At 37.4% G+C, this 13,889-nt stretch overlaps 1 protein-coding gene across 12 annotated transcripts in view; it reads left to right on the forward strand.

Annotated features, from left to right (window-relative positions):
• PCNX1 (pecanex 1) overlaps nucleotides 1-13,889 on the forward strand; it is a 205,555-nt gene that overhangs the window by 16,363 nt on the left and 175,303 nt on the right. Inside the window, exon 1 of one of the 12 annotated variants that reach the window (XM_063651752.1) lies at nucleotides 6,873-6,975. The exons of the other annotated variants lie outside the window; for them this stretch is intronic. The gene's annotated coding sequence lies outside the window, so the exon portion shown is untranslated. Of the gene's footprint in view, nucleotides 1-6,872; nucleotides 6,976-13,889 lie in introns of those variants that run through there. 12 annotated transcript variants of the gene reach the window in all.

Here is a 13,889-nt window from a genome sequence, read left to right on the forward strand (position 1 = left end):
GGAGTTTGAGACTAGCCTGGGCACTGTGGGGAAACCCTGTCTCTACAAAAAGTACAAAAAATTACCTGGGCATGTTAGTATGTGCCTGTAGTCCCAGCTACTTGGGAGGCTGAGGTGGGAGGATTGACTGAGCCTGGGAGATCAAGACTACAGTGAGCCGAGATTGTGCCACTGCACTCCAGCCTGGGTGACACAGAGTGAGACTGTCTCAAAAAAAAACAAAAAAAAAAAGAAAAAGAAAAAAACCTACCAAATTGCCCTCTAGATATTTTAAAAGAAACCTGGTTTTAGAATGCATAGAAAAGTCTCAAAGATAGTGCAGAGAGAGCCCATATACACTGCATCCGGTTTCTCCTCTTGTTAACATCTTAGATTGCTGTGGTGCATTTGTCACAACCAGTGAGCCACTATTGATACATCGTTATTAACTTAAAGTTCATACTTTATTCAGATTTCTTTAGTTTGCACTTAATGTCCTTTTTCTGTTAGGTTCCATCCAAAACTTCTGATTTTAGTTTATTAATTTTGAACTAGTCACCTTATATAACTAGCTTATTCCTTTATTTTATTTTATTTTTGACACTGGGTCTAATTCTGTCACCCAGGCTGGAGTGCATGGCATGATCATGGTTCACCACACCCTCCACTTCTCCGGGCTCAGGTGACCCTCCCACCTCAGCATCCTGAGTAGCTGGGCTGTAAGCACACACCCCACCACGCCTGGGTAATTTTTGTATTTTTTGTAAAGACACGGTTTTGCTATGTTGCCCAGGCTGGTCTTGAGCTCCTGGGCTCAAGCAATCCACCCACGTCAGCCTCCCAAACTGCTTGTTGGGATTACAGGCATGAGCCACTGCACCTGGCCTGAACTAGTTTATTCTTACATTGTTCTGTTGATTTTAAAGACATTTTCAGGTATGCAATTATATTTGTAAATAACAGTTTTCACTTCTGTTTTTTTTTTAAATTTTTTTATTGAGACAGAATCTCACTCTGTTGCCCAGACAGGAGTGCAGTGGTGCGATCTCAGCTCACTGCAACCTCTGCCTCCTGGCTTCAGGTGATTCTTCTGCCTCAGACTCCCGAGTAGCTGGGATTACAGGCGTGTGCCACAACGTCCAGCTAATTTTTGTATTTTTAGTAGAGATGAGGTTTTGCCATGTTGGCCAGGCTGGTCTTGGACTCCTGACCTCAAGTGATCTGCCTGCTTCAGCCTCCCAAAGTGCTGGAATTACAAGCATGAGCCACGAAGCCCGGCTTGCATTTTTACCTTATGTAATTGTTTTGCATGGTACTTTTACATCTTTATGTCTGTGTTAAGTAATGTTGAAAATGAAGACAGCCTTGTCTAGTTCCTTACTTTAATGGGAATTCTAGTGTTTTACTGTCAAGCATACTGTTTTTGTTTGAAAAATAGATTTTTCCCCCCCATTTTACAGAAATATTTCTCTATTCATTTTCCAGTGACTTCTGGTCATTCACTATCAGACTAATATTTACCTCTGTATTCTGAGGGCTCACAAATCTCACTTACCTCATCTTTTTTTTTTTTTTTTTTTTAATGTAGCTCATCTTTGGTTGCCCTGAACTGTATCTACTCAGGTCTTTTTATTTGCTTGTCTTAATTTTGTCACTGTACTGCTTAAACATTATTAAAAATATCAAATATTTATTGTGCTGTTATATACCCGTGCACCATATGCTTTCAAATGTTCTCATTTAATCCTCTTCATAGCTTTGTGAGATGAAGATACTGTAAATCTCCTTTTACAGATGAGGAAACAGAGGCTCCTACGGGTTAAATCACTGGCTTATGTTTACATAGATTGCCCCTGCCGTTTTTTCCTTTTGACTTCAGGACCACTGCCATAGCCACCTTCCATCACCCTCCACCATCATACAAGATGCTTCTTTCTGATTAGTCTGTGTTTGAAAGCCTACCTGTGATTGATTTGACATGAACTGAGCATCTCCTGATCTTTTTCAGTGTGTTCCGGATCCAAAACTCAGAGCTGTCCTTCCCATCTCCATCTAGTTATATCCTTAATCTTGGCTCTCCTTCTTGACCAACATATTATGTGAATACAGTGGAAGCCCATTTAGTACAGTGTTCTCCCAGGGATTTAGTTATGGTTCTTGCATGTACTTAAAGTGAGATAATTTGTCTCACTGGTCATTTGGGGCCAGGGTTAGCCTTGTTCTGTGGCACACATTATAAATGGATTTCATTAAACTTTTATGTGCTTTCACTTACTGGTCTAATGTGGGGTTCTTTCCTTGCTGTGCTTATATCAGATACTCTCTTGCCATTGCCCCTGCCATCACACCTGCTCCTTCACTCTCGCTACAGAGATGCAGCATTTACAGTCTGTGTATATCCTGCCCATTCCAGTTCATTATGAACAAAATTTGTACTATAGTCCTTATGAATATGTAAGTAGCAGCAAGAGAAGCACTTGCTGCCACTTAGCTGCATGTTTCAAGGAATGTAAATCTCTTTTGGGAGATTTTAACCTAACTTTGAAACAGCAGTGCCGTAGGCCTCTAGTGGATAGAAACCAAGGGGATTTTAAACCACCTATAATGCACACGACAGCTCCCCACACCAAAGGATTGTCTGGCTTTAAGTGTCAACCGTGCCCACAGCGAGGAACATTGCCCCAGAGTTTATGTTCTCAGTGGGTGTGGTGTTACCCTCAAGGGGGCAGAAATGAGCTCTTGAGGGATGCATGTGTGAAAAAAAAATCTTATTCTTTTTACATATAAAGTACAGATGTACATGCAGCACAAACAAGTGTGCAGTGTATCTGGTATTAAAATTTCACAGGGAGCATGATGAGGAAAAGAATGTCTGAAAAGGCTACTTAGGAGGACAATAATGAAGAAAATGGGTGAGAAACACTGCATTGGAGGGAGACAGTATAGTTTAGTGCTTAAAAACGCAGGCTGTGGAGTCAGACTGGGTATCACTTCACTTTCTGCTGCTTACCAGCTGTGGGCATATGACTTCATGGCCTCAGTTTTCTCCTTTAAAATGAAGATAATAACAGTACTTTCTTCAAAGGATTGTGACAATATAATCCAGTGTATGTAGTGCTCAGTAAAACACTAAATTTGTCATTCTAAGAAGCTCAAAGAGAGAAAGGATCATGTTTATTTCTGTATTATCATTGCTTAGTAGAATATCTGAGACTTAATAGGTGTTCAGTAAATTGTTGCATGAATGGATCAAGCTCCTGTTCTTTACGTGTGTCTTAGTTGCCTTTATGGTGGTAGTAGGATATGCTCTTCTACAGTTTTTAATTTTTTTCTGTTAGGCATCTTTCACATTTACTTCACCTTAAATATAGTATGTTAAATATGTGTAATTGTAGTACTTTTGTTTAAAGGTAGAAATGGATTATACAGCATGCAATACTATCATTCTGTTTCAAGCAAATTGAGCTCAGGGCAAGTGTGATGGAAATGATATTTGGGTTCTAGTAATGCTCTTATGAGAGCTAATATACTCTTTACAGTTTATATATATTATTGATTTTCATTCTCTCTCTTTTTTTTTTTTTTTCTTTTTCTGGGAGACAGTGTCTCACTCTGTTGCCCAGGCTGGAGTGCAGTGGTGCGATCTTGGCTCACTGCAACCTCTGCCTCCCAGGTTCAAGCGGTTCTCCTGCCTCAGCCTCCCGAGTAATTGAGATTACAGGCGTGCACCACCAAGTCGCTAATTTTTGTATTTTTAGTAGAGACGGTTTCACCATGTTGGCCAGACTGGACTCAAATTCATGACCTCAAGTGATCCTCCCACCTTGGCCTCCCAAAGTGCTGGCATTACAGGCGTGAGCCACTGCGCCTGGCCTGATTTTCATTCTTGTGTTAGGAATTCAGCTTGCGGTTGCTTCTACTAAATGTTAGTGAAACAGAAAAGAATATAAGCAAAATAATTTTTGATCTAACTTTTGTATATATTAATATTTCATTTTAAAATATTTATTTTTACTTAATTCTCATAGTTTGACTCTTCCTTTGACCTAATACTTTCGTTATTGAATTATTTTGATTCTTAAAAGCTTTAAATTTGAGCTATTGTGTTATTACTTATTTTGTGCTTGCTTATTATACTACGTCTATAAGAGTATAGTTATACTTTTATATAGGAGCAAGGAGAATCTCATTGTTTTTAATGTATTTGCTCAAAAGGTAATCCCATTAAATGTATCCTGAACTGGTATTTTGTGAGGTATGTTAAAACAATAACCTACCTGCTATTCTTCAGAATTGCAGTGTCATGTTGACAGAATTTGTTAATGAATGCTTACTTTTACTTGTGAATCCTGAAAAAATGTTGCAATAGAATATATCAGGAACAAGTGGGAGAAACAGGATAGGTAAAGCTATTTAAGTTGGACTTGCTATGAGACAGGTTTGGTCCTCATATTTACCATTTAGAAATTCAGTGTTTATCAATTTACTGAGGGATTTACTTAGACTGATAAATAAAAGAGTGATTTATACAGTAAAATATTGTTACTAATTTACAAAAGGAAATATTAATTAAGATAATTCTTAGTGTGGGGCACCTTTTCCTTTTTCCAGAATGGTTAGGTTTACTAAGAAAATCACATATAAATCAGAACATTGTTAGTGCCTCTCAAGTTATATTCTTATATAGCCATTCTTTCAGTTTTTACTTTGGGAATATTGGGGTAAAGAATGGCATGCAGTCTCCAGATGATACCATCTGGATAATACTGGGAGACAAACCTGTACCAGACTATTTCTTTAATATGCATACATACCTCTACCTTTCTGCTTTATTTTAATAACCAGTTATAATTCTCAGACATAGCAGTTTTTAAAAACATTACACTTTTGGCTTGCTGCTACTTGATGGTTTGGGAATAGGTACCTTAATCTCATCAGAAAACCATTTCAACACATAGGATAGGATGAGTTAGTTTTGTAAAAGGTTTTTGTGAATCACCATTTCTATCTATAAAGTTTAGATTGTTGGGTATGTTGTATTCTGGGGCCTATCTCTTTGTTACCTTCATTTTTGAAAAATTTCAAAGTGTGCTATCTTTAATACTTCTAGATAGTAATCGTTTGGATACCCTTTGGGATTACATGAAAATTATTACTTCTTTTGTTCTCTACAGTAATCTAAAGATGCTTTTGGAAACTGGGGGAACGCTCCGCTGTACATTCAGTGTTTTTTTTTTTTTCCCCTCTTACCATCTTGCTCTTGTTTTGAAGCATTCTATCTCTAGTCTACCATATGACTATATATATTTGATTATTAGGCTAGGTGCCCCCTGACCCGAAAGTATCCCTCAGCCAAGAAAGAATTATATTATCTGACTTATTACAAGGTCTTTTGTATTACTTGCCACTTGTCCAGTTACTGTTTTTCATCCAGTTGTTTTTTTGTGTGTGTGTTTGTAGCAACATGACTTGATTTTTAAACAGTTTTTTAAAATTTAGCATAGCTAATCGTAACTGTTACTAGGGTTATAACTTAATAATTTGCAAGTGTTGGATGTCATTAACACTTGTTGGATTAAGTTAAAAAGTAGCTTATGGAGATAAGAATATGTACTTCTGTGATGAGTGAAAAAAAGAAAAGTCCTAATTAAGTACAAATGGACATTTGGATACACAGAATTCCTAGGAACAGCATCATACATACATTCAGAAAGTGTTAGAACTCAAACTTATACTGAAGTGATGATGTAGATGTGCTGTGTAAACCTGTTAGATAACTCATAATGACTTCTGTGATGAAGAAACTTCTGTTGCTAAAAATATGTGAATAAATTGGACAAAATCATTTCATGAAATAGAGTAGAAAAGATATACGTAACATTTTAATTATGAGGACATTGACTTTCACCAGAATTTATAGATTGTATAAATTTGTAAATTGTATAAATGATTTTCTTTCTTTAAATAAAAGTATAGGAAAAATTCTATAATGTACATATGATTATTTTAGTCCATCAGTATACATCCTCACATTTATTTGTTGGGTTTTTTTCTTCATCCCTTATTTTTCGTGTCTGTGCCCTTCTCATGCGTGTGTGTGTGTGTATGTGTGTATGTGTTTGTGTGTTTTTAAGGGACAGGGTCTTCCTATGTTGCCTAGGCTGGAGTGCAGTGGCTGCTCACAGGTACAGTCATAGGACACTGCAGCCTTGAACTTTTGGGCTCAAGCAGTCCTCCCACCTCAGCCTTCCAAAGAGCTGGGGCTACAGGCGAATGTCACTGTACCTGGCTTCATATGGATCAAGCTGCTCATCTCTAGCTCCTGGCATAGTGACTTCTGTCCCGAGTAATAGACTCAATACCTGTTGCCGATGAGTTGCGTGTGCTATATTATTTTAGTCTCTTTTCAGCTGGGTGATGTGGCATAAATTTTGACTGTTACCTCCCTAAGAAGAGCATTCTATTGTAGCTAAAAATATAAATATTAATTCAAATGTAGGTTATGGAGTGACATAAACAGATTTTTAAAAGATATATACAGATTTTTAAAAAAGATAATATCTATTATTTTTAATTATTCTATTATATTAAAATATTTATATAGCAGACATTTGCAGAAATACAGGTAGGCTCAAGTTCCAATAGCTCACTTGTAAACCAGTTGCCTTTGGGGAAAATGCACTGTGAGTTTGTTACACAGGTTCCCAGCTGGCCCTCTGAAATTAGTTTGGACCTGTGTAGTTAGCTCAGTAGAATATTATGTTTTTTGTTTTTTGTTTTTTGTTTTCCTGTGGGAAAGTATGCCTGAATCTCAACATTGAGAGTACTTTTCTCCTTTTCCTCTGCAGCTCCATCCTCTGAAAGGAGACTTCTAACTGGAATGCTTTACCTCAATCCCCAAAGGAGACTGGCAAGAGGGCTAAATCCCTGGAGCCATGGCCATTGATATCAGGGCCTTTTCTGAGTCCTTTGGGGGCAGCTTGTATATGGAAAACTGTAAGCCTCATTAAAAACATTCATATTCTTTCTGATCCTTCTTAATTAACATTTTCTAAATTTATAGGCAATATTTGAATACTAAGCCCTTCTTTCTCCCTTCTCGCCAACATTCTCTCCATCCACCAAAAATGAAAGGTGGGAGAGCTATGGAACTGAATTGCAAACACTGCGGGAATTAACTTGCCCATTTTCTCTGGGAAAAAGCCAAAGGGGGTTTTTCTGTCATTGTGAGTAAGTAGAGGTGTTCCCAACTCCCCATCCCTTCAGGCATACCAGTAGAAAAGCTAAAACTTGAGGCCAATTGGCCATCTTAGAGCTTTACAAAAAAATGGTTAATTCTTTTTCCCATTAGTAATTTGCCCACAATGTAAACAGCCATAGGACGGACTGATTTTTAGGCAGACAGTAGAAAGAAGGCAGCACTCCTATTGTTATAAATGTTTAGTTTTCATCTCCTGAAAGAGTGTTAAGAAAAGTTAGTCCAGATATATTGATGGATGGAACTTACAATTTACGATAGGATTAGTGTGCGTGTCTGCATGCACACGTGTGTGTGTTTGTGTGTTTTCCCCATGTCTAGGGCATAAGGCATACTGCTTTCAAATTCTGCTAATTTTTGTTTTCATCTGCCAGATTTTTTTGGTATTATTTAATTTTTAGTTCTTTTTCTACAAGATACTATTAGCAGAACAGACAGAACTTTAAAGCCAAAAAAATTAAGTTCAGTTTTTCTCAATAAATATGCCAGTGATTGTTTCTGCCATAGCTCACTAGGAGCACCGTTTTCTTAACTTGGTAGTTGGGAACATTCAGAGATCTCAGACCACACAAAGAGAAACAGGGATTTAAGAATGATCTAGGGCCAGGCACAGTGGCTCACGCCTGTAATCCCAGCACTTTGGGAGGCCAAGGCGGGCGGATCACCTGAGGTCGGGAGTTCCAGACCAGCCTGACGAACGTGGATAAACCCTGTCTCTACTAAAAACAAAATTAGCTGGGCGTGGTGGCGCATGCCCATTATCTATTGCAGCTACTCGGGAGGCTGAGGCGGGAGAATCGCTTGAACCTGGGAGGCAGAGGTTGCAGTGAGCCGAGATCGTGCCATTGCACTCCAGCCTGGGCAACAAGAGCAAAACTCCATCTCAAAAACAAAAACAAAAACAAAAACGAATAATCAAATAATCTAAATAAATTTAGTGTTTTAAATTTGGAAACGAAACTTTTTCAACTTTTTCTAATAGCTGGATATGAAACTATAGCATATTATAAGGCAGCAAAGTACAGCTTCCGGGGAGAGACAATTGTATTTATTTGTTATACATTTATAGCTAAACATTTTAAGGAAAAACATCTAGTACAAGGAGATGTGAAGAAATGTAAACTTTGGGGTATCTTTGTGTTTTGAAAGGGTGATCTAGATTGTTTTATTTTTACTTTCTATGATTTTTCTTACAATTAATCTACCTTTTTAGAGAGACAGTAAGACACAGGCTTCATGTTTGTATCTATTTTTAAATTTTTCCTTTATTGTACTAACAAACTCTGTTCCTAGTCCCTAGTCAGTTATCTTTTATGTCAAATAGTGACATGTCTATTGAAGTTTTTATTTTTATTTATCTAATTTTATTTATTTATTTGTTTTTATTTTTATTTTTTTTGAGATGGAATTTCGCTCTTGTTGCCCAGGCTGGAATGCAATGGCGCAATCTCAGCTCACTGCAACCTCCGTCTCCTGGGTTCAAGCGATTCTCCTGCCTCAGCCTTCTGAGTAGCTGGGGTTACAGTCATGCGCCACCATGCCTGGCTAATTTTGTATTTTTAGTAGAGACAGGGTTTCACCATGTTGGTCAGGCTGGTCTGGAACTCCCGACCTCAGGTGATCCTCCTGCCTCGGCCTCCCAAAGTGCTGGGATTACAGGCTTGAGCTACCACGCCAGGCCAAGAAGTTTTTATATTTTTCTAGGAATTTTTATGGAACCAATTGCATTTTTTACAATAATCCTAAACCATTGTTTTCTAGTGTAAATGGATACATTTTCTCACTGAGGGGGAAGACACCAAAAAACATGAAGGTATAATCCAAAATTGTAAAACTACTTTAAAAAATTAATTATAATTATTTTGCTTGGAGAGCAAGCTAGAGAAGCTGTTTTCAGAATTTTGTTACTAAATGCCACTGTTGAATGTGCCTTGATTTCATACATTGTGAAAGAGCAATTACTGGCCTATGTTTACTAGCAGCTACTTTGCTTTACTGTTGGAAGAAACTGGTGGTGTTGGCGGTGATAGATTTGTAGTTGGCAAGTATGAATGAGAAGAGCTTGATGACCTTTTGTTTGGGTTATTGGTTAGAGAAGAAAATAATTTTTCATTTAGAGTAGAGATCAGCAAACTATGGCCCATGGAGGTTTTTGTATGCCCCACGAGCTAAGAATTATTTTTACATTTTTAATGCTTGAAAAGAAATTCAAAAGAAGTAATATTTTGTGATGTGTGAGAATTATATGAAATTTGGATTTGTGTCTATAAATAAGGTTTTATTGGAACATAGCATGTTTATTTGTTTATATATCTATGGCTTCTTTTATGCTATAACAGTAGAGTTGAGTAGTTACAACAGATCATCTACAAACTGAAGTATATGTTGTTTTGGCCCTAAGAAAAAAGTTTGCTGATCCTGACTGTGTAGCCAAACTGCTCTCTAATGTCTAGTTTTGTGCCTTAGTTTCCCTATCTTGAAAATGAGAAGAATAATAGAGCCATGAGGTGATTGTGAGGGCTAAATGAGTTAGTATACTTAACGCACTTAAAAATGTACCTTGCACATCATAATCACTAAGTATTAGAAGTTAGTTGACATTAAGTGTTAGATTTAATTGATAATCACTTCGTAACATAGACTGGAAAAGATGTATTGAAATCCATTCTGATGGAGAACAGCTACAAGTATATTAAGAAAGCAGTCTTTGGCTACAATGTACTTCCAGATCTTGAGCCAGTGGTGAAGGAGATAGTGAAAGTTATCAATCCAAAACAAAACCTTTACATTGCTGCACAAGGAAAGGAGTATTGTATAAAAGATTGCATTTTTACCTTGCAAAGTGCTAGCCAAATTATTCACTTGAGTTTTTAAGTGAAATAATAAGGTTACCTCATGACTGTGATAATTCTGGTATGACCATTTCTGTGATGCCAAGCGGCGTTTTCAAGAGTCCTATTAGAAATGTATTTGGCATCTTGAATAGCTTGAACCTATCGCTCCTGGATGAAATTGTGCAATTTTTAGTGTTAAGGATAAGCTGTCAGAATTTAAGAAGACTAAACTGTGGGGTAAATGGCTCGGTTTCCCAGCTTGTTTCTCAACATTTGGTTGTCTTCCCTTACTGGAGAGAAAACAAAGTGAAATATTTATCCATCTAGCTTAAAAAAAATTGTGGTAAAAAACACATAATATAAAATTTATTATCTTAACCATTAAAAAATTTTTTTGTTTCAGAGACAGGGTCTTACTATGTTGCCTAGGCTGGACTTGAACTCCTGGGCTCAACTGACCCTCACCCCTCAGCCTCCTGTGAGTAGCTGGGATTACAGTCATAACCACTGGGTATAGACATTTTAACCATTTTTAAGTATACTCTTCAGTAGTGTCAGTGTTAAAATATTCACATTGAAATTACACAAGTCTCTAGGAAATTCCAAACTTTCCCAGATCTTCTTGCTCACCTTGGACTTGAAAAAATAAAACATTAAAGTAGTCAGATTTGTAGAAACACAAAGTAGGTGGTGGTTGCCAGGGGATAGGGGAAAGGAAGTTGTTGTTTAGTAGATAGAGGGTTTCAATTTTGTAAAACGAAAAAGTTCTGCAGATAAGTTGCATGACGATGTGAATCACAATTACAGGAAGGGTTTATGATCTATTATGATCTGCTGGTAATATTGTCAGCTGCTCTGGAATCAGCTGAGAGTCCAGTGAAGTAATCCAAGTAGAATAGAGAATAAGTTTAAACTAAGTCACCAGACGGAACGGTGTGTGTCTATGCACTTTTACCCACTTTGGGAAAAGTTAAACTGTTACAGCACAGCTGTCCTTTGTCACCCAGAAACCTCAAGAGTAATCACTGGCAGGGCTTATGCATTTAAATCAGATAGTGGAAAATAAGTGGGTAACTTTTGTAATTTGAATAGAAAATACAAGTATTGTTCATCAGGTACTGGTTTCCAGTATGTAATGGTCACCTAAATTTTTATTTTGTTCTAAGTCTTTTCACTGTTCAGTGCTCTTAAAAAAGAAATTCTGAGCTGGGCACAGTGTCTCATGCCTGTAATCCCAGCACTTTGCAAGGCTGAGGTGGGAGAATCACTTGAGGCCAAGAGTTTGAGAACAGCCTGGGCAACATAGCGAGACACTGTCACTATTTTTAAAAGGAAGTTCTACACTTAATTTGTACATCTTGCACATTTCAGTGTGTTTTTGGCACCCAGTTGGCCACTGCTCTTAGCAATATAATAGTAGGGGGAGAGAGTATATTTAGGTGTGTTTTAAGCATTCATAATCTTTGACTCTTTTTGTAGAGGCAGATCCTGTAGACCATTCAGTATTAAGTACTCTGTTTTATCTTTTCCCATTTGGCAGAGCCATTAATATTTTGAATGAATTTGTCTAACACTGAGTAATAATGTTGGGGTTGTTGCCTTTCTGTCCACTTAATTAATGTCAGTCATTTTTATCTTAATGTGGACTACAGTGAATTACAGTGGAACTCTTATTTTTCGACATTTTACATTGGAAAATGGAATTGGCAATGTGATATATAGCAAAATAGGCACTGAAATAGGCATAAGAAACCTTGCTTAATATTGGTATTAAGATGGGTGATCTTGGCTAAGTCATTAAAATTCCTGTCTGGAAATGAAGGTATTGAACTAAATAATTTCCAGGAATTCTGGTTTCTATGACCAATATTTCAGAGGGGAACCAGTGTCACACAATTTTTGTGAATTCTGTGAGATGTATATGTGTTTATATGTATCAAAGCAGTTTGTGTTGTGTGTTTGAGAGTGGCCATTTTGCTCAGAAAAGGCTATTCAGAGTACTTTTGTTTCTCATGATGAATATTAGATTTATTAAAGCTATAAATTAAACAACTAGGAATTTTATTTTTATTTTTTATTTTTTATTATACTTTAAGTTCTAGAGTACATGTGCACAATGTGCAGGTTTGTCACATATGTATACATGTGCCATGTTGGTGTGCTGCACCCATTAACTCATCATTTACATTAGGTATATCTCCTATTGCTATCGCTTCTCCCTCCCCCCACCCCACGACAGGCCCTGGTGTGTGATGTTCCCCACCCTGTGTCCACGTGCTCTCATTGTTCAATTCCCACCTATGAGTGAGAGCATGTGGTGTTTGGTTTTCTGTCCTTGCGACAGTTTGCTCCAAATGATGGTTTCCATTTTCATCCATGTCCCTAAAAAGGACATGAACTCATCCTTTTTTATGGCTGCATAGTATTCCATGATGTATATGTGCCACATTTTCTTAATCCAGTCTATCATTTATGGACATTTGGGTTGGTTCCAAGTCTTTGCTATTGTGAATAGTGCCGCATTAAACATACGTGTGCATGTGTCTTCATAGAAGCATGATTTATGATCATTTGGGTATGTACCCCGTAATGGGATGGCTGGGTCAAATGGTATCTCTAGTTCTAGATCCTTGAGGAATAGCCGTACTGTCTTCCACAGTGGTTGAACTAGTTTACACTCCCACCAACAGTGTAAAAGTGTTCCTATTTCTCCACATCCTCTCCGGCACCTGTTGTTTCCTGACTTTTTAATGATCACCATTCTAACTGGTGTGAGATGGTATCTCATTGTGGTTTTGATTTGCATTTCTCTGATGGCCAGTGATGATGAGCATTTTTTCATGTGTCTGTTGGCTGCATAAATGTCTTCTTTTGAGAAGTGTCTGTTTATATCCTTCGCCCACTTTTGTATGGGGTTGTTTGATTTTTTTCTCGTAAATTTGTTTAAGTTCTTTGTAGATTCTGGATATTAGCCCTTTGTCAGATGGATAGATTGTAAAAATTTTCTCCCATTCTGTAGGTTGCCTGTTCACTCTGATGGTAGTTTCTTTTGCTGTGCAGAAGCTCTTTAGTTTAATTAGATCCCATTTGTCAATTTTGGCTTTTGTTGCCATTGCTTTTGGTGTTTTAGTCATGAAGTCCTTACCCATGCCTATGTTCTGAATGGTATTGCCTAGGTTTTCTTCTAGGGTTTTTATGGTTTTAGGTCTAACATTTAAATCTTTAATCCATCTTGAATTAATTTTTGTATAAGGTATAAGAAAGGGATCCAGTTTCAGCTTTCTACATATGGCTAGCCAGTTTTCCCAGCACCATTTATTAAATAGGGAATCCTTTCCCCATTTCTTGTTTTTGTCAGGTTTGTCAAAGATCAGATAGCTGTAGATGTGTGGTATTATTTCTGAGGGCTCTGTTCTGTTCCATTGATCTATATCTCTGTTTTGGTACCAGTACCATGCTGTTTTGGTTACTGTAAGCTTGTAGTATAGTTTGAAGTCAGGTAGTGTGATGCCTCCAGCTTTGTTCTTTTTGCTTAGGATTGTCTTGGCAGTGTGGGCTCTTTTTTGGTTCCATATGAACTTTAAAGTAGTTTTTTCCCAATCTGTGAAGAAAGTCATTGGGAGCTTGATGGGAATGGCATTGAATCTATAAATTACCTTGGGCAGTGTGGCCATTTTCACGATATTGATTCTTCCTATCCATGAGCATGGAATGTTCTTCCATTTGTTTGTATCCTTTTTTATTTCGTTGAGCAGTGGTTTGTAGTTCTCCTTGAAGAGGTCCTTCACATCCCTTGTAAGTTGGATTCCAAGGTATTT

This window comes from Pongo pygmaeus, chromosome 15 (assembly GCF_028885625.2).
Source record: "Pongo pygmaeus isolate AG05252 chromosome 15, NHGRI_mPonPyg2-v2.0_pri, whole genome shotgun sequence".
Lineage (NCBI taxonomy): Eukaryota > Metazoa > Chordata > Mammalia > Primates > Hominidae > Pongo > Pongo pygmaeus.